The 22518-nt window shown below is 34.6% G+C and overlaps 1 protein-coding gene across 26 annotated transcripts in view; it reads right to left on the bottom strand.

Annotated features, from left to right (window-relative positions):
- The window catches only part of svila (supervillin a), a 121972-nt gene extending 102052 nt beyond the window's left edge, over window positions 1-19920 (bottom strand). For 24 of the 26 annotated variants that reach the window (XR_015503249.1, XR_015503257.1, XR_015503258.1 and 21 more), the window contains exon 1: window positions 19764-19920. The gene's annotated coding sequence lies outside the window, so the exon portion shown is untranslated. 26 annotated transcript variants of the gene reach the window in all.
- Window positions 19921-22518: the final 2598 nt, after the last annotated feature.

The following is a 22518-nucleotide window of genomic DNA, read 5'->3' as shown; positions in this document are numbered from 1 at the left end:
ATTTGCCCATTTCGAATGTAAAAAGTTCCAGTAACTTGTTTTCAATATTGCGAAGTTGCTATGATTAATCACACTCATTGTAAAAATCGAAATGGTCCAAAAGCATTTCCCATAGCAGCATTAACTATTTTAGGCAGTTTTGCACCCTGGAACTTGTCTTAAAAAATAAAAATAAAAATAAAAATCTCAAGGATTTAATGTTTCGTATAATTTGGTATTGATATGAATACATTTAGACTGCATTTTTTGGAAATCTTATGACCTTAAACTGGAAAGCTGACATGTTCATTTTTATTTACAAGCTCCTCAACACCTGCAGGCACGACACTTATTTCCACAGCCTTTGTCCATTAAAACCTGCTGGTTTTTATTTAAAGGACTGTTTTTGCCAGGATAAATTAAAAAGATGTGAGGTTTACACAAGCTCCAGAGCATTTCACTTCCTTTCAGTGACACATGAAACCAATGCTCAAACAATGTTCAAGATAGGGCCAGAGAATGCTGAAAGAGAGATTTTGCAGTGTCAAGTCAAATTTTAATGACCTCATGTCAACATTAAACACTGGCATCACCATTATCCAATGCTTTTTATATGATGGTATCTCAGAAGTATAATTTCTTCTGTGTGCATCTATGCGGAGTAAAAAGCAAACAGTATATTTTATTTAAAAAAAAAATTATAAACAAATCACTCACAGCAGTATGGATATAAACATATAGATGCTTATGTTAAAACAAAAATGGAATAGAGCTTGCTGCAAGTGCTGTGTATTGGGGCCCTGAATCATGCTTCTTTTGTATGTCATGTGTTAATGAGCACAACTGCTGGCTGCAGTTCTTTACAGCCAACGGTGTCAGTAATAGTACACATTTCTGGATTCTACATAAAGCCCCTTAAAAACAGAACAGAAATAGCAAAACACTGAGTAAATAAAGTTTCACTGACTTATAAACTGCCACCAACATTTATCAGCACCATGAAATAAACAGGATATTCTGCTTTATACTCGTTGCTAAAAACAGGTCAGCTTCACACAATTCAAAATACAATAACTACTATGTATTTTGGCAGAAAACCTAAATAGGCAGCTCTGTGTTGCTAGTAAAAAAAAAATAGAAATGCATCATTTGGCAAAGCAAGTCTGGCTGACGATGCATATTTATATGAGAGGGAACAATTAAGAGTTAAACTCCAAGAGACAAACACACCATAATATTCCAAAACTCTTTGTACACACACAGAGAAATCAATGGGGAAAAACATGCTTATTTATAGCTAATTAAAATAAGCAAAACCAGATGAGGCTCTAAGGCATAACTCAAACCTTGATGACATATTTAACAAAAAAAAAAAAAAAAAAAGCCAAAGATTTCAACTGGACTCTTTTAAACTGACCACTCAGATGAACACAGACACATATGCCAAGCAAAAGCTAAAATACAGATCAAATAAACAATGATGAAGATACAGATTTGTGGAAAATCTGCATAACATCTTCAAATCAAGATTAGATAAGCAAAATGTGACAGCACGGAGGCAAAGATAAAGGAAAGATAAGTTAAGCATTTTACCTCTCAACATGCTCTCTCTCTTTAGCATCTCTCCCTTTGCACATGAACACCAGACAAGAGTGAAATCTAGAAGCTTTCAAACCATATACAACTGACAGAGACAATCCATCCCGTAAAGACTGGGGAAGAAGTCACTGTAGAGACAAGCAATGCCAAGTGGGATGGTCTGGGAAGGACAGGACAGCCCAGTGAACCAAAAGAAAAACACGTGACAGGACAATGTGCCCAGAACCATGATGTGGTTTCACACCAGAGAAGCCTTCCTACCACAGTGCTTTTGTTAGAGGTTGACGGTTTATGACTGTTAAGGTAGAAGAAAATCTGGAACAGAGCTTGTTTTGGGTAGTACGCATTTACTCACAAATATCAGACCTTGCCAAAGCCACAACGGCAGCCCCAATCCAGGGGCACAAAGAGATAACGAAAAGCTGGCCAATTCATCAAGAACTCGAATGAATGGAGATAACAGTTCATTAGAGGGCTGCAATGTGGATTGAGGCACGAATCAAGATGAAAAACTTTTGATGAGGGTAACAAGTGGGTCACGGTAGGAGAACATAACATGGAATGATGCCAGTTGGTCCATCTGGCCAGACAGACGATCAATGTAGTCTCTTTATTCGTTGGGACATCTGCATCTTCCTGTGTCAGCAATGAACTTAAAACTCAGTACCAAAGATAACCAGATCTGATCTGTAAACAAGAAAGCCTGACGTTTATTAACAAAAAACTCTCCCCAGTATGATGTATTTAAAACAATATAATAACTGCACCTTAAATGTTGAACGATTTAACAGTAAAATGTAACATTAATACATTTTAGACAGAACCACGAGTAATAAACTTCCTCTCCTTTCATGTTTTTTTTTTCTCCTGCATTTCGCATTTAATGAATGACCAATGACCACAGACAAGGCTAAAAAATCTTTTTTTCTGAAGACTACTAAAGTCAACTACAATTTGGAAGGCCTAAAAGGCCATCCTGTTAATGTGTGCAACGTATTAGTGCTAACTTAAAACAGGTACATGAAAAACTACACAGAGTTGGACATTATTGTAGTGAAGCAGAAATCAAACAAACTGAAGGATTCAAGTTGAATGTGGATTCCCTGGGTTTTTAGTGTAAATGTTTTTAAAAGGCTAACCATTAGAAACAGAGATGTGTATCCTCCAGTCCTCCTTCCATGTCTCTACTGAGGCAATTATTCCATCTCTACTACTAATCCATCAAACAAAACCTAGAGACTTATCTCCACTACAGCATTATGTTTGACAGATATATCGCCCAAAGTTAATGCTTGATTTTTTTTTTATACAACGCTGGGAGAAAAACAGTGGCCTCATGAAGCTTTAAAAAAAAAAAAAAAAAAAAAAAAAAAAAGTGGCCCATTTTTAATGCCCATATTGAAAAACATATGCAACAAAAATAATTAAAGAATGCCGTAGTAGCATTTTTACTATTGTTTAAGAGACATTTAAACTGCAGAGTAAATTATAATACAGGGGTGCCCTGACTTTTTCTTATAAAGGGCCAATAACCAAACTTGACTGAGGGCTGTGGGTCGAAGTTAACTGACATTAACCATATGACATTAAATTTGTCATGAGCAAGTTCCTAATTTATTCGCTAATATTTGAAAATAACTGTAAACAATGCTTTAAACATATGAACTAATGATGCAGTATTATTTTTAGCATTTTATTATGATCACATTATACAGTAAAAACATAAACAATGTCATTTATAACACAATGGAGTTCATGCTGATAAACTGCTCCTGCCTTTGCCTTGACTTGCTCGCCGATGTCTTGTGCATTTGTCAACTGACAGTATTTACATTTTAAAAGTCTGTTTTATTTTTATTTAACTGAAACATTTTATTGCAGTTGGCTTTTTAGTAGCTCCTCAAATAAAACAAAGAAACTAAAGTTTACCATAAATTTAAAGTGACATTTGTATTCGCCCCAACCATCTCCCCATCATTCTCCCTCTCATTTCAAATGGGATGGCGGGCCAAACCAAAGGTTACCGTGGCATGACATGACATCTCTGAAGTAGATGTATATTTACACAACATCGTTTACTTGCACTCATTTTTTACACAAAGTTTAACTTGGAAAATATGCAAAACTTTATGCATGAGCACCTGGAGACACAACACTCGTGTCACACAGAAATATTTTCTTAAACAAGGAATACAGGAAGTGGATGTTTCTTTAGGTAAATGTGTATTTACCACATTAAAACTGAACATATACAGAATGTGAATCATTAAAACAGTCTACATTGTAGCGGTCGGGATGATATCAATACACCATAGTTTCACATTATTTTTCCATTGCATTACTCATACATGGACACAAATCGAAATAGTCAATTTTTATTGTACTATTTGGTTTAAATATTAAGACTGCACTACAGTAGACGGTGGTGTTGATTTTTTTTTAAATATTTTTTTCCTGATCAGCTGGGTCTCCTTCAGGATGCAGTAAATTTTTAAAATAAGGATGGCAACATGCGAATGCAACATAAGCCAATATACATTTTTAATAAGGTGTTGGTCAAGTTTGTCTGCTTGACAATTCTATTTATTTAAACTGCACTATTTGGCACAAGATACAAATGTATGATCTGAATATTCAAAATTATATCCATATTCAAACATTGGATAACATGTTAGAAGTGTCTGCATTAACAATAAAGCTATAATGCTTTAAGACAGATTTAAGCATTTGTCATTTTTACTAAAATGTTTGTAAAATTTAATTGCAATTATTTAAATTAAAAACGGTACAGAAAAATACATTTTGAAAACAAATTCTGATTTTATATGGCTCTAAATAATGCAATATTTATATAACAAATTACTAGCCAATAACAATGTGCGAATAATAGAATGCAATCCAAGACAACAGAGATCACTTCAAATTATTCACTGTGTTGTGCCAACATAATCCAAAATTCATTGTTACCAGTTTTCAAGGCACAATGTGAAGTCTTACAGACATTTTTGTATTACACAACATGATCTGTAAGCTCTTGAACATGAGCTTGGCACTGTTGTGATTACACTACATATTACTGTAACTGCAAATAAGAGTTTGCTTTATGTTAAAGGAAAAGGTTTAATACATGATGATGTGGTTCTCTGTTACTCTATATAAAACATATGCAATTTCACATGGACTAACTTGGGTGGAGGTTTGATCTCCCTCCAGATCTGGCTTTTTGCACTCTTACGAAGAAAATTCTGAGGGGAGGCTTAATTGAAAAATCATGTTGTTTCGCTCTCTTTCTCTCGCTCAACCACAGGCTGAACCCATCACCTCTGCAAAAAAACAGCCTCTTTTGCTTTGTGACAGTCACTCCTCTTAGGACGTTTTGTACAATACTTTACGGCTGACAAGCCCAAATAAATCAAATCCCCAGCTTCTGATCCATCCAACGAAATAAATATGAAAAATTGCATTTTGGAGAGCGTAATCCATCCACAACAATTTATTTGTATCTAGAAATCTACTATTTTTCTGAAGTGTGTCCTTGTGACGTGCAGAGATTGCTAGATCATGGGTTTCTACCCGTTTGTCCAATTTCACTCGCGCCCCCCAGGCACCCCTGCCTTGAGCCAAAATTATAATGCATGCACAAACATCATACACATATTACTTTTCCAAAAATCTAATACATTTGAATAAACGTTTAAAATACCATTATTAATTCATAACCTACAAAAGATAAAAATAGTTACATGAAAAATGCAATATTTAAACAAAAAGCCGTCAGCCTTTCATTTTTTTTTTTAGATTAACGACAGAGCAATAGCATCAATTGCACCAGATTGATTTTACGCCACTAGCTAAACTTTGACATCTTTACAGCACTCATGTACATTTTAAATAAATACAGGCCATGACTGAACATGGAGCATGATCTTTAAGTGGTAGTCTCTTAAATTAAACCAAGAAAAGACTTGTAATGTAACTTAAATATTGTGCCCACCAGTCTCATCAGGTGAGGTTAATATTAAATAATAATAAAAAATAAAAAACGATATTGTTCTTAGACTGTTGCACTGTTTTTGTGTTGTCAATATGCTTCTGTTTATATAGGCCTATTGGTTTGTGTGAGTGTTGTGTGCAACGTTTGTATGATAACCACTCTCGAAAATAGTGGGGGTCGAGAGTCATTGGCATTGTTATTTTGGGGGTCCCGGGCTGAAAAGTTTGAGAATTTCTGCCTTAATCTGACATAATTGAAAGTCATAATTGAATTAAAAAGAAATAGAATTAAGACATGGAGTATATGCATATATTAGTGGCATTATTAAAGTAAATAGCGCAATCTAACTATTACCATCATGTAGCACTTTTCGCCATATTTTGTGACAAGATCTACACACGCGGCTGTCAGTAAAGGACCGCACATGCACGCACACACAAGCACACACACATCATGAAATGCAGTTTTTTTTCTTTCCATTTGATGTGCAGTATCAATAAAAACAACACTGTTCCACCAGTCTGTCAAAGTCATGTCAAATAGCCCAGTTGAAATGTTTATTAGTGAATGTTAAACAGCCAAACTGCAATTCAAGTCCAGAAATTAAAGATGAAACACCCAAAATTACATGAGACTGCAGGAAACGTGAATAGCCTGGTGACGCAACATTCAAAAAGCACTTCACATAATTATATTATCGTCTTATTCAGATTAGGGCAAATGACTACAGATGTCCATGTAAACGTAGTTAGTAGTCTTCTAGTGACAGATCCAGATTGGCATCCTGCTGATTGGATTCAGCTCAGTTACCGTCATTCAGGCCCGGGTTGGCTAATTGGGAGGACCGGGAGAATTCCAGGAGGGCCAGTCTGTTTTTTCGCCGTGAGGGCCAGTGTACCCAGCTGCTTACACTCCCAGCAGTCGCACTTTTTAATTTATTTAATTATTTGACCATAGCCTCACTCTTATTATTAATTATTTATTATAAGATATATGCCGCTTATAAGAATTCTAAATAAGAATTAGAATAATTAATACTAATGAATATTACTCCTGCTAAGCAGCATCAGCATAATAGCTCTATTGTGGTCCAGTGGTCAGTGCATTGCAATATGATGCCACTGATCCGAGTTCGAACCTCACCTTTTTAACTTTTTTTTGATAAGGTTACTTATGTAGGTGTACATTTTTATTTTTTGTGTGACCACATTTACAAAGGGCTAAATATCTATAAATAATTTTGCACATAATATATATTCAGATATTGCAGGAAAGGGTATTTTGAGGTTTTAAAGAATAGTGTAAAAAAACATTTTAAGTTCTAAAGTAGCTGTTTCCTTGAAAAAGACGTGATAGTGTCATTAGAAACTGAACTGGAAATGACGCTATTTTATTATAGTCAGTTGCGAACTGAGGTGGGCTGGACTAAGGCTTGAAACTCCAGGGCTGAAAAGGAGTCCCACTCCGGCCATGCCGTCATTAGTTTTAAAAAGCACCTGGTCTATTTTAGTTGTTTATATTTTACTTGAACGCATTAACTCTACAGGCGCCTGAAAATTAGCTGTGGAGCTAACATTAATCATATTATTCCCTCTAGTGAACGCATAATAATCATCATCATAATTTACTCGAGTGCACGCCTCAATGTCTCGTGACCCCCTAATAGGTGCTGGTGCCGCCCTGGTGGGGGATGCAGCAGTTTTAAAACCCCTAACCTCAGGTGCATCGAATATTATTATTAATAATAAAAAAGGATCAATCTTTGCTTAATACCAATAAAAGATCTCATGTTTTTTGGTTAACCAAGTTCTTTGGCATCACTAACATTTTGCAAACAACAAACTCAAGCATAAGCAGGGCTAAACTTTGTAGCCAGGAAAAACTGTTTCTGCATATTCCATGTTAAACGACAAACCAAAAGCTATTTCCAAACCACACATAGTTTAACAACTGTCTGGAGTTGTTAAATTCCATCAAGTGGGCACCAATGTTTTTAACAAATGTAATTACACAGATTTAAAGCTCCTCAAAGCATCTCGGATTGAATACGCAAGCAGCCAAACAGCTGACGATGCACATTTAAAAACCAACCTAAAAGCTCTGCTGACTCTAAATGAAGACACGAGGGCAGCAACAGGAACAAGCGGATGGAAAACAAAGATATTAGCCCTTCCAACCTCTAAACGGATGCGCTTTACTGATGTGACCCACTTACACAAATACGCATGCATTTGAGCAAGCAAATAAGTCAAGAACAATAAGTCGTGGCCCCCATTAGTAGACAATGTCTTCATTAGAACTTTGAAACAGACTGTGTTTTTCCCAGCATGCTCCAGGTTTCTATGGCCCACTGCCAAAGAATATCCTGAGTGATCAGCACATCTGGGATCCTCATGTGAGCACTGAGCATACATGTTTAACTGCATGCAGAAGGTATGTCAGTGTGTTCATAATATGGTGCTAAGTCAGTCTGTGGTCAGGAGCTCAAGTGTACGTGTGTGTTTATATTCTGGAGTGAGTCAGAAATGTTCTCAACTCATAATTATGACACATCCGTCTCATTAAACTGAAAACATGCACTCCAAGTTAAAGCCTTAAAAAGGTTGTATAATGAGGAATCAAAATTTCCTTTAACTTTTCATGAAGAGTTGAAGTGTACTATGAAAACACGCTGTACCTTTCAAAACTTCCTCTTCAGTGGGAAAAAAGATCATAAATTTAAACTAAATGGCAACTTTTGAATGTCAAATATTTTAATAGATTTTTACATCAGCAACACCTTTTGGTACTCAGAAACATAACCTGCCCAGGGTCAGTTATGACTAAAGAGAAAGGTGGAGAAACAATATTGATCTTGATTTTAGAATAAAGAATAAGATCCTGCAAAACTGTTGTTAAACTTTGTGGTTCACCAAGCCAGATTCTCACAATCTTTGTTGAACATATAGTTTTATAAATTCCACAGCAGCTAATAACTAAAAACTCTACAGCAAGAACACACCTTGTAAATAGGTGGAGAAGAATGCTGTATGTGTTTTTAGATGTGCACAGTGTTTACAGAAAAGTAAAAAAAGGCTGTTCAAAATAAAAAATAAAAAGTAAAAATTAATGAAAACTAAATAAAAAATCTAAATAAATAATATATAAAATTATATATATATATATATATATATATATATATATATATATATATATATATATATATATATATATATAATAGAATATAAAATAATATACAATTAAATGAAAAATATAAAATAACTTAATATAAATTAAATAAATTAAAATAGAAAAAAAATTAATGAAAAAACACATAAAAATTAATATTTGAAATATTATAATGTAGCGGCGAGGCAGTGGCGCAGTAGGTAGTGCTGTCGCCTCACAGCAAGAAGGTCGCTGGTTCGAACCTTGGCTCAGTTGGCATTTTTGTGTGGAGTTTGCATGTTCTCCCAGCCTTCGCGTGGGTTTCCTCCGGGTGCTTCGGTTTCCCCCACAGTCCAAAGACATGCGGTACAGGTGAATTGGGTAGTCTAAATTGTCCGTAGTGTGTGAGTGTGTGTGTGAATGTGTGTGTGGATGTTTCCCAGAAATGAGTTGCGGCTGGAAGGCTTGTTGGATAAGTTGGCGGTTCATTCCGCTGTGGCGACCCCGGATTAATAAAGGGACTAAGCCGAGAAGAAAAGGAATGAATGAATGAATGAACATTATAATAGAAAATAAAACATAAAAATTTATTAAATTAAATAAATATATAATTATAATATAAAATATTAAACTAAATTTAAATAAAAAAGTTAAAATAAAATTCAAATTAAATAATATAATATAAAATAATATAAAATTAAATTAAATTAATTAAAAACTAATAAGAAAATAAATTAAATTAAAAATATAAAAGAAACATAAAATTAAATTAAATAAATATTAGAAAAATATTATCAAGGTACTGATTTCTTTTTGGGCTTAAAAATAATTTTTTTGTGAATAATATTGCCTTTGGATCAACTATAACATACAATAAGCTACTAAGATTATTAGTGGTGGCTCAAATGCTATTCGGAACACATACATCATTGTTACATATTTGAGTCCGTCATTACTAAACCAGCCCTGCACATGCTGCCAATTTGAACAATTCCTACACAACTACTTCTATAGAAACTTCCCAAAACTTCCAAGTAAAAACTTTTAATGGATAAACCAGACAAAAAAAAAACCACACATACAATCTACAAGCAAAATGCAAAATCCAGGTGTTTGTGCTACAGTACACAGAAAGAGGCAGTTTCCCAATAGTTTCTTAACAGAAAGGGCCGTGCCTCAGGAGTCCCAGCTGCTCTTCATCCCAGCGCAGGGGGGAGATTTGAGGGCCCACATTGCATTTAGTTCCCTTTAACAATGATGTCAGTCCTGCACTTATGCAACAGGGTCAGCCGTTACTCAGAGAGAAAACAGGAGAGTCTACTGGGAAGTTCAGCTCAGAAAAGAACTAAGGGGCTCTAAAAAGGGAACATCAAGCATTTAAATGTTCTATTGTCATCAAATATAGGTGCATTTATTAGATGATTGCAGAAAGACGTCTTTATCTGCATATCTTTACATAAGCCTCTTTTTTTAGACACACATACAGGATATTAGTTGTTATTAGTACATTTTGTTCAACATGGCTCCTCCGAGAGTTGTTTTGAATGCTTGGTTCAGTAGCTATGGATGCTAGGAAACTGATGTACTGTCTTCCTGTCGAATGATTAAAACAATGACAGCCTATGTAAAGGAAATCACCATATTAATCAATGGTAACACAAGAAGCACTGTTGGTGAAATGAAAACAACAGTCTCACATGCTGCACAGGCCAGAGCAGGACCACAGCTGCTATTATCTTGTTCAGAGAGCTGATGCTTATTCTGATTAATGAGCAGTTGCTTCAGAAGATCCTGAGGTTTGTGTCTGCTGAATTATGGGTATGAGTGTAACTGTGCCAACTTCATGGTCATGGTCATACCCACCATGGTGAAATTTGAGTAAAGTGAAATGTAAACTAAATGCAACATATTATTACATTTATGCATTTTTCATTTAAAAAATATTTTTGGATTAATATTTTTTTAAGCTTTTTTGTAAAACATTCGAAACTTTAAAACAAGCAAGGTAGCACTGTTGATTTAAAAAACAAACAAAATATAAGTTCAAAAGTAAAATTAAAAATTAAAAAAATTAAAGAAATCTATGTTTAAAATTATAGCAAGGGCTTTGTTTTACCTAGAAAATTAAAATTCAATTAAAAATGAAATTGACATTACAAAATATTTTTGCAAGATGAACCAATTCTGAGAAACTAAAATAAATAAATTTAAACGTTTACCAAATATATCAGTAAAAATAAATAAACAAAATAAAAATAGATTTAAAAAAATTTATAAAATCAATTAAAATAAATAAAAAATATAATAAAAATTTATATCAATAAATATAATCAATAATATATATATATATATATATATATATATATATATATATATATATATATATATATATATATATATATATATAAATAAATAAATAAAAATAAATAAAAATTAATAAAATAAATAAAATAAACTAATATAAATAAAATATAATTTAATAAATATAAAAATATAAACAAAAATGCATATACTGGATGGAAAAAATGAAAGTAAAAATCTGTTTTATAAATCGAAAACATTGAATACATTTTATTAACCACGAGTAATTTAAAGTACTACATTTACAATTACAAATCCCTAAACACACAAGCAAACAAGAAAATATCCCCAGAGTCTGATTTACTTGGTCTCTAATTCACATAAAAAGTAAAACAAACACTAACTGTGGTTATAAATTATTTGAAGCAAAACTCGTACATTACAACAGTCATCTGATTTGAGAATCACAGACAGAAAGTGAAGTTACCCAAAAGCTTTCTGGACTAGACATCCTGTTCTCTAATCCTCTACATGCTCCTTCCACTGAGTGATGTTGCAGAAATATAACAGCGTATGGAAAGACAGCTTTGTTATGAAACATAAGAGCAATGACCAGTCATGAGGCAAAGCTCCCCTGATCATCACCATGATGAAAACAGATATGTATGGACAGCATGATCCTGACAGCATGACTAGTTTGCAGAGTGAAAAATGAGCTCTGCCCATGGGGAAAACCTCTACATTTGTTTTAATAAAATGCACATTTGGAAAAAGACATGGCTAGAAATGATCAGCCTTAAGTAGATAATAGCACTCTAACATGTACTCTAACAAAAGTATGGGAAAGCAATTTCATATAAACCAATTTTAGCCAACTTTATTCCTTAAAACAGTCAAAAATATATCAAAAAAAGCATGGTGAACATTTAAGGTTGGTCCATACTGTACTTGGCAGTTCTGTATTAAATGATCAAAAGAACTCTGGTTGTTGTCCTCATTTATTTATTTATTTATTTATATATATATATATATATATATATATATATATATATATATATATATATATATATATATATATATATATATATATATATATATATATATATATATATATATATATATATATATATATATATATAACAAAAGTAATTTATTGTAAACAAATAGGCCTGTCACAGTAATCAACATATCGACTTATTTCACAACACATGGACATGACCTCATTCAATTTTTGGTGATGCAATATATAGTCCATACATAAAAAAAATAAAAATAAAAAAAAACTATTCTAACAACATTTTAGCTGATTGAGCAACATCTCTATCTCTATTGGAGCTGTCAGTGTCAAAATTTTTTATATAAATTACAATAGTATATTTTCATGTGGGTGTCTGACAACTAAAAACAGATCTGGTAGCAGATATTGCAGCCTCTGTTACTTTTTTTACCCTGCACTTTGTTCACATTTATCATTATTTTTTTAGGATATGCATTTTCACATTATGATTCCAAAGCCTAATTATAACATTTTTAAAATGACTAGAATTCAATTAAACTTTCTTAAAAATAAAATATTTTGTGTACACTTTGGAAGTGTGTACTTGCATTGTGATGATTATTTATTGTCATTCTGGCATTACATAATGAGTGTCATAAAATGACAATAATATTGTTTATCGCTACATACCCTGATACAATATATTGTACAACAAAAATATTATTGTGACTGGCCTATAAACAAATACAATAAATAAAATAAAAACAACTAATAAAAGATAAATTGAATAATATTTATGTCTACTCCAATCAAACCACAAATCAAACTACTGTATGAGTGTGAGCCTTAACCTCCTAGGGCTTAGTGGACACATACGTGGACAGCACATTTTAGCTCTTAAGTGGCTATTTAAAATTCTTTAAATGTTTTATATTTTGTTACAGACATTCTGTACAGTGTCAACCTGCAACTGTTTTGCAGCATATGAAATGTCCCCAACCAGTCTTTTTAACTGTCCAAAATGGGGGGAAAAAATAGTTTTTACTCTCTGATAGTCAAAACATGTTCAAAAAATTTCTATGTTAACTATGCATTAAAAAAACAGTCAGGAAAAAGTGTTTTATGTATATTCAGACTAAGAGTTCACATATAAGAACATAATTTTTCTCAAAAAGTTGATTATATCAAAAGATAATGCTTAGGTTTTTATTCTAATTAAGTTCCAATTAGCCCCAATAAGAAAGAGAAATAAAAAAATGCATGTAAAACACCTTGGGCACATACGAAAAAAGAGGTTAATCTTTTTGTAGTAGAGTAATTTTTTTCACATTTAGTTTGCTTTAAAAGAACCAAACCCAGTTCAATTAAAAATAATCAGCTGAAAGCGATCTCGGTGCTTCTGGTGTTCATAATATAGTGAAATTAAGAAAAACAATAACACTTGTCTCCCCTTCTCTTTCTCTTTCTGTGTTGAGCATAATAAAGTTGCATGTTGTTGGAAGCAATGACGAAAAACAAAATGCTAAAAACACCACAAATGCATTATTTCACATAGTGAAGAAATCAAACCTCAAATGAACCATACAAACAACCTCTGGCCAGCTTTTGGGTCCTTTTAAGATAGTCTGAAATCACTTGTTCCCACACATACAACTCTGAACCTCTCTTAAGGCCGGCTCACACTGTGAGAATTTTTATAATCCTGAACAATTGTTGCATGTCAGACTGCACAAACATGGCTCTCATGTCATACTGTATGATCTCATCCATCATAATGTCAGACTGAACAACAATAAAGATGCACCAAACACGGAAGAAAACTCTTCCAGAGTTTGACGTCATCCACACTTTCACTGTCCCGTGTTCTGAAATGATTTTTCACAGCAAACGTAAACAATCTGTAGCGCCAATTTAGCACACAGCGCGTCTCAATAATAAAATCAGAAAGAAAAAAACTGATTTGCCATTTCCCCGTGGTCATTTGAATTGTCGCATGGATTGCGTCATCAAATTCGGAGCTCCTTTTGGTTCTTGGATTGACACTCGTCGCAGCTGTTGTCACACTGCAGGCAAATGTCTGAAATCGTCTAACACTGCCAGAACTTCATCGGAGGGAAAATTTGATCGCGATGGGCACTGAGTAGCTGTCTGTGAATATGTCAAACCAACTATCAAAGACCACAGATTTTAGTCTAGGATTTCAAGAATCTTTTAAGATCTCACTAATTTGTCTCAGATGACAAAATCGCAGCTGAAATCTCACAGTGTGAGCAGAGCTTTAGAGTGTTTGGGGGCTCAAACATGTGGAAACATCCTTAAAGAGAACTATATTAAAAGGTCCAATTACCTCTGCTTCAACCGACACCAATGTCTAAGCTCTTCGCTCTCTCTCTCTCTGGTTGAAGATGTGTGCTATTAGCTTCCAGCATTACAAAAGCCATTAAACTCAAGATTTAAAAGGCCAAGCAGAAAATCATTCGGTCAAGAGCCTCCAATTGCAACCCAGGCACACCCTGATATGAGTGTATTGCCCGATCATATATTTGAGCAGTATTATTTTACCCAACATCCCACAAAAAATTTCAACTAAATACAGGAAAAAACCTATGCACTTTTCCATTCATCTACATGATAACAGCATTTTCAGGTATTAAAATGCTTAAAAGTACATGCATTCAAAAATTATACCAGTATTGTCTACAAAAAAACTAAAATTAATTGTGAAAATGTCTAGAGCAGAGATGCCCGAACTAGGGCGAACTTTGATTTGGCCTGCCAAGCAATCAGATGTTGACAAATGGTTATTTATTTTAATTTAATTATTAAAACCTTATTATTAATATTATTTAATTTTAATTATTAAAACCATTAAAAGTATATATTCTTATAAATATATATTTTTAAATACTATTATTAAATAAGGAAGTTACAATGGCAACTTAAATGTAATACAGTTTGGTATATTTAGCTTCGGCCCACCCCCCTCAATCAAGTTTGGTTTTTGGTTCTTCATAAAAAAAAGGTATGAGGTATGTGCGAGAACTTGACAACAAAAACAATAGTGATGTAATATAGGATTGTATTTGATTAAGTGTACAGTTGTGTTGAGTCTGCTGGCATGTTTAATTCAATGCTTCAAGACTCTATGTGCATCCACACATCATTTTTAATTAGTTTTCAAACATTAGTTATTAACGTTGAAATGACTTAAAATACTTTTGTCCCTGTACTGCACATATGTTAATTTACTTTTAGGTTCTTTGAAACATCCCAGTTATATGTTGAGAAAAAAAAGTTTTTGTAAATTGACTGACAGTGAGTGGAATTACTGATGTGAGTTACACACAGTAGCATAAAGTTGCAAATGCATATGAGAATATAGACTGGGAGACATGCCAAAACAACAACTGAGTAAACATTCCATGTCCTTTGAGAAAAAGCAATATTTAAAAATGTTGTCAAAACAGCGAACAGCAAAAACTGCTTTACAACATCCTCCATTTTAACAGATTTGGTCAGTGTCACATGATTAAAATGCAACAGATTTCAAAAGCCTCCACACTGCGACATAAAAATGGCATTCTCAGATTTATCTTTTGAGAGCATTTTCAAAAAGATACATTTTCATCGTCTAAAAACGATATCTCAGCATAGAGAAAAAAAAAGTGAGTCTTAAAAGGATAGTTTACAGAAAAAACTGTTTTGAGCTTTGGTCAGCTAATTCCATATTTTGGGTTTAAAATTATTTTTTGGGGCGGGATCAAAATCAGTGACGTAGCGCAAATCTGCTAGTAGAGTGAAGATGGGTCAGTTCCTGATTATTATTCATAGTGGAGTTTTTTTTATCCTATGAGAAGACACTGCTGCTTATAATTATTCATGAGAGCATGTGCTTTCTGAAGGTAAGAAAGACCTGACAAGCTGTGACGCCCCATTCACACGGGGCTTCAGCGTCAATGCTTGGCTAAAGGCGTGTCTGAAGTTGGGGCTGAAGTGATCATTATAGAAGTGTCAGCCAATGAAATTTAGTCAGCAATAGGCCACTGTCTAGCTAGTGTATTTGCATACAGCCATCTGATTGGGTGACGCTTGCATCAGCGCTTCAAAAGTTGAGCTGGTCCCAACTTCTGCAGCGAGCAACTCCTCTGAAGCGGCGCCGACGGATTCACAATGCAGTTCGGCAATGGGAAGCGTTGACGCGGACACCCTGTGTAAATGGGGCGTAATGCTGGGTGTAATGGGGCGTCAGACCCAATGACAGGGTGACACCGCGTCTGCGCACGGCATGGGTTGTACATGTTCCATAATCCACAGGGTTTGTTGCATGTTTATTCATTCATTCATTTTCAGCTTAGTCCCTTTATTAATCCAAGGTCTTCACAGCGGAATGTACCGTCAACTTATCCAGCACGTTTTTACGTAGCGGATGCCCTTCCAGCCGCAGCCCATCTCCGGGAAACATAAACGCACACTCATACACTACGGACAATTTAGCCTATCCAATTCACCTGTACCCCATGTCTTTGGACTGTGGGGGAAACCGAAGCAGCCGGAGGAATGCAGGAAGAACATGCAAACTCCACATAAAAACGCCAACTGACCCAGCCGAGGCTGGAACCAGCAACCTTCTTGCTGTGAGGCGCAAGCACTACATACTGCACCACTGCGTCGCCCTTTGTTGCATGTTTTTCCCCACAATTTTGTCAGGGCGGACACAGCAAAGCTGTTGGTTGGCAGCAAGCATTTTTGTTGGGAGAGCTGTACAAGAATTGGAAAATGCCAGACTTTGTTTTTTATCAGTTTGTTACCTTTCAGACACATCGCCTATGTTCGTGCTGCTATGTTTGCCCAAAGTTTAAAATCCTCCAGATTACCAGCAGGGTTAATGGTTGTAATAGACAGGGCAAGAGACCTGCCGCACTGCTATTCACTATGTCTGCATTCAGACATGGGGATTCAGTGGAAGAGAAGTCCTCCTCAGTTAGTGTTTAAATAAACATGATTATCTTTAAAATGATATAACAAATTGTGGTTATGTGTATATGACAATACAAATAGCAAAAGTAGGGCATTAAGCTACTTACTGTTTGTTTCTTTACATTTTAACATTGTAAACTATAAAATCACCGTTTGTGTCTCATTTTGTGAGCCAACTGACAGTTGCTTGTTACCCTCTTTTCCCCTGCTCTGCTGGCCACGCCCACTCCTCCCTCTGCTCGTGGTGCTCTACACCAATCTTGGAGCATTTTTTGAAAAAATTTGAACCAGACAGACTCTTAAGCCCCTTTCACACATACAGACCTTTCCGGAAAATTGCCGGCAATTTTCCGGAAAGGTTGTATGTGTGAACAGGTCCTTTTTGAAAATACCGGTAAATTCGTTCTGGCTATTTTCCGGAAAGAGAAGTTGTATCATTACCGGCAATTTGCCGGAATGCTTCGCTGTGTGAATGCAGAAGTAAGATTGCCGTAATAAGCGCGTGCACGTCTAGAACGTGCTGACGTGAGATGTCTGCTTTAGCCAATCACAACAGTCAGACACATTTACGTCCGCGCGGTTTGTGAGGATAAAAGCCTTTGAATATTTTTCCAGACACATTTAGCTGCTAGAAGTTAGTCAGATCACATTTATATGTTCTTAATGCCAACTGTGTAAATAATCATCGATGAGATGCTTATGATAAGCCGTTGTTTGTTTACCTTCAAGCTTTGCGTGCGCCTATGAGCACCTGCACACGCACATATTATGAACATCTCGACATGCGAAAGTGATCCTGCGAAAGTTGTTCACAATATTGATCATCCACAGAGTCTGTAATTTAGTCAAATGTTTACAAATACAAGCGCAGCCGTTTAAAGCTCATTTGTGGTGAATGATGAAAGAATTTACCGGTATTTTGGAATGGATGTGTGAATGCTCTTTTCCGGAAAATTTCCGTAACATCCTCGCCTGTGTGAACAGCGCTTTTTTGAATATACCGGTAAAGTCGTTCCGGAAATTTTCCAGATATTTACCGGTATCACTGTGTGAAAGGGGCTTTAGACTTGAACCAAAAAAGGGGGTTTCATGGCGCTTTAATAAAAGTTGAAAACCAGCAACCATTAACATCTATAGCAGTAAAAACAAATACTTGAATGTCAATGGTCACAGGTGTTTATCTTTCCTCACACCATCTTCTTTTGTGATCAAAGTCAAACAGGTTTGGAACAAGTCAAGAGTAAGTAAATGATTACAGAATTTTCAGCTTTGGGTAACTATCCATTAAAACAAAAATGTATTAGTCTGGATATGGCCTTAGCCATTTGTGTGAACAAAGACTCGTCATTTGTACATAAATCATTTGATTTTTTTTTAGTAAACATCAAAGTAGAATTGTACAATAAAACGAAAAGAACAGAAAGTACATTAAGATGGTTTGGAATTTGCTCCTTACCTCATATAACATGCAAAACATGTTTTCAGATATCAAATGTATGGGTAAGAGATTATACATTCATTACTGTTTGGTTTACATCATTGGCTCATTGGCAGGGTGGATCACTATTAAATGTGCAATGGGCTTAAACATGTATGGTGTTTAGGTTCATCCAGGTTTCAATTTATTTGAAGCCGATGTAAAAGTCCATCCTTTCGCAGTTTTTATTTAAGTACATGTCTCTCTAGGGATGCCACAACCCTGCTCACCTAAATGATAAACTTCTTATTTAAATGCCGTTTGAAATGGTTTAATGGTCTGTAGCAAGTCAAACCACAGAACAACTTCCCATAACCAAATCAAGTCAACACCCACATGTAAAAAGTAGTTTCTGACAGAGCTAAACATAAAAAGGAACCAAAAAAGCCATAAGGCTGCATCACTGGTGGTGATATATTACATCAATGCAAATGAGACTGGATCATAAACTTTTTCAGTCCATTGCGACAAAGGCTGGTGTTGTTTTGTTACTCTGCTATGAAAATGGGACGAACAAAAACTCTATTACAATTTTTTTTACATATTGACTTGATGATAACTTATATCGGAACATTTAGAATTCCGAGTGCACGCAAATTGCCAAATCAGTATCAGGTGTCTCATTAATTTCTCCGCTTCTGTGGACACTGGACAGCATCTCCCCGTGAGCGCGCTTAAGGCTCGCTCTCCAGAAGGGAAAGGTAGTGTATCAAGTAACGGGGAGCAACCCTTCCTTTAACCACAATGAAAGAACAACAGACATTTGGGTTTGCTTTATGTTGCGTTTCGAAACATCACTGTATTCCCATCTCACGGACACACTAAATACTTTAATTCAGAGTTTATTTCACACACATTTAAGCACAACCATCACTCAATTACTGACGCACGGGAGCGCGCATCCCCAGTCCGCTGTAACACACAAGAAACCTTGATATAAAGTCTAAAAACACTTAAAATATTGAAGGCAAACTCCTAAACTATAGCGTATGAAGTCAAACTACGCAACTAAAAACACAAAGTGATGCATAAAACATCTCTCACAACCCGCTAAACAAATGGACAAAACAAAAACAAACTACCAACAGGTTTGAGAACAAGTAGTTTAAACTAACACTGTTTAATAAGTGCCCAGGCATATTTAAACAAATATGTTGTTACATTTCGTTTAATGCCCCAAAAACTGGTAAAAACAAGACACTACTTTTGGAATTACGAACAAGCGAATAATGTTTAAAAGGCGTAACATTCAACGAAACGTGCGCATGGAGTTAATTGTTTTACCAACTTACCCCAGGGAAACTTGTCGCTGATGTTTAGTAGTTATTTCCAACCTGTAGTTTGTGAATACAACGGCGTCATCAAAGGATATCTCAACAAAAATATCTAGACAAACGAATGAGTTGCGTGAAGAGAAACCCCGCGCGCGTCCGTCTGTCATTCACGCTCTCCAGCGCGCGCCGCCAACTTGCATTTGTCCTCAGCAGCAGCTTCCGGGCGACGTGAGTATAATCTTAAAGGCATAGTGGAGCCACACTAAAATTCTAAAATCTATCATTAATTCTTGACCAACATGACGGTCAAAATTGGAATGACTTCCTTTCTTCTGTGGAGATCTAAAAGAGGTGGAATAAAGACTAACCGTGTTGTTTTCAATGTATAGTCGTTCCACATGATGACAATGAATGGTGACATACGTCCCAGCATCCTTCTTTTGTTCATTTGTGGTCGAAGCAACATAAAGGTGGGTAAATGTGAGCAAACTTTCTGATGTCATGAATCTTGATTAATTAAACATATCTTATTCAACTTTTTAATGTAGAATTCAATGTGTAAGTTTATTTCAATGTTCAAATAACGTTTGTTATAGAATATGACAACATGTTCTATCACCACTTAGAATGCATATTTATGTAAAAGTAAAACAACATACTAATGTTTCAGCTGCACTTATTGAAATACATAATTAATACAAGATTTAGTGATTATACTTAATTTAAAAGTGTTTTAAGCGTTTAACTTCTTGACAAATGAGTAAAACCTGGTTGATTTTTCAGATACATATTTGTAAAACTAGATTTTAAACATTCATTTTCTTTTCAGCGTAGTTATTTATCAGAGGTTGCCACAGTGGAATGAACTACCAACTTATCCAGCAACCCAACACTGGAAAACACCTAAACACACGCATACGGCCAATTTAGCTTATTTAATTCACCTGTACCACATGTCTTTGGACTTTGGGGGAAACTGAAGCACATGGAGGAAACCCACACAAACATGGAGAGAACATGCAAACTCAACACAGAAATGCCAACTGACCCAGACAGGGCTCGAACCAGTGACCTTCTTGCTGTGAAGCAATTATGCTACCCACTGCGCCACTGTGACACCCAAATTTTAAACAGTGAAAAACAAATATTTTTATTTAAATACAATTTTTGTTGATGGTGGAATGTGTCTATAATAAATATGTTTGAAAGCAAATAATAAAAAATGTAATCTATTTCATTCAAATATTTTATTAAACGTAATTATCTTAATAATTAATTCATTTAAAATTTCTTGACCTGGGATACATTTCAAAATATATATTTGCATATAAAAGTTGAAAAAGTATTTAATTTTTTTAAATGATTTTACTGAGCACTACATTTACAATATGTACAATATGTATTTACCATAAATTTAAACTTTATTTAAGCCAGAAGATTATATTTTTTCTGTACATGGTATTTTGTACAATATAAATTATACATATTATTTATATTATTATATATATATATATATATATATATATATATATATATATATATATATATATATATATATATATATATATATATATATATATATATATATATATATATATATATATATATATATTGTAAATTACAGTAAATAAGCACAGACTAAAAATAGCACACACTAAAAAAATGCAGGGTTCCACATAAATCATTTATGTTGACCCAATGCAAATCGATTAGGTTAACTTAACACTTTTACCAAATTTATTTGAACATAAAAAATGTAGTTGTCCAATGAAATCTCAAGAATTGTGTTGTTTGAGCTCATTTTAATTAAAGCAAAAATAAATTATTTTCATTCTTTACATTTTTATGCAAGGACAATTTTAAATGCATTTATTGTTCTGATGCTTTAAATTCCCTTTTCTTGTGCATACAACCAACAATCACAATTGAAATTACACATTGGAAACCGTAACAGACATAACAATTGTTCCTTTATTATCAGCCTGTCCATTATTCATTATTTGAATGAATATGCTAACTGTCAGAGACACATCACTGTGGTTTGCAACCAAATTCCCTATAATACAATTTCAGTTACACCAATAAAGATGTCTTTATGTTCACAGGGCTGAAGTTCGAAAAGACAATGAATGTTAGTTGTCTGCAAATATGAAATGAAACAGCATGCCAGCGTAACAAATCTTAAACAGAAAAACAAAAAAAAAACATCTGGTTACCATGTATTAGACAATGGACCCTGAAAAACTGAGACACATTACTGGAGCCTTTCCAATATTGGTTACTTGTCATTCATAAGACCTGGAAACGTAACAATTCTAAGAAAAATCCCTTTGGAGAAGCCAGAAGTCATGAATACACTGGTATTGAAAAATCCGTCCATTCAGTTAACAAGCTAATGACACTTGAATCAATTGTTGGTGACATTTGCTGTTTGTTCATTCATTTTCCTTCCGCTTTGTCCCTTGTTTATCACCACATAAGAATGAACCACCAACTATTCCAGCATGTTTTACGCAGGGGATGCCCTTTCAGCCACAACCCAATACTGGGAAACATCCATACACTCAGGCATTCACTTACTACGGCCAATTTAGCTTACCCAGTTCACTTAACCTGCATGTCACGTTAACACGGAGAATATGCAAACTCCTCACAGAAATGCCAACTGGCACAGCCGGGACTCAAACCAGTGATCCTTCTTGCTGTGAGGCGACAGTGCTTACAACTGAGCCACCGTGCTGCCCCGTTTGTTCAAACTACTTATTTAAATTGA

Source organism: Danio rerio, chromosome 12 (genome assembly GCF_052040795.2).
Source record: "Danio rerio strain M-AB ecotype USA chromosome 12, GRCz13ab, whole genome shotgun sequence".
Lineage (NCBI taxonomy): Eukaryota > Metazoa > Chordata > Actinopteri > Cypriniformes > Danionidae > Danio > Danio rerio.
This window is presented reverse-complemented; position numbering and strand designations above follow the sequence as displayed.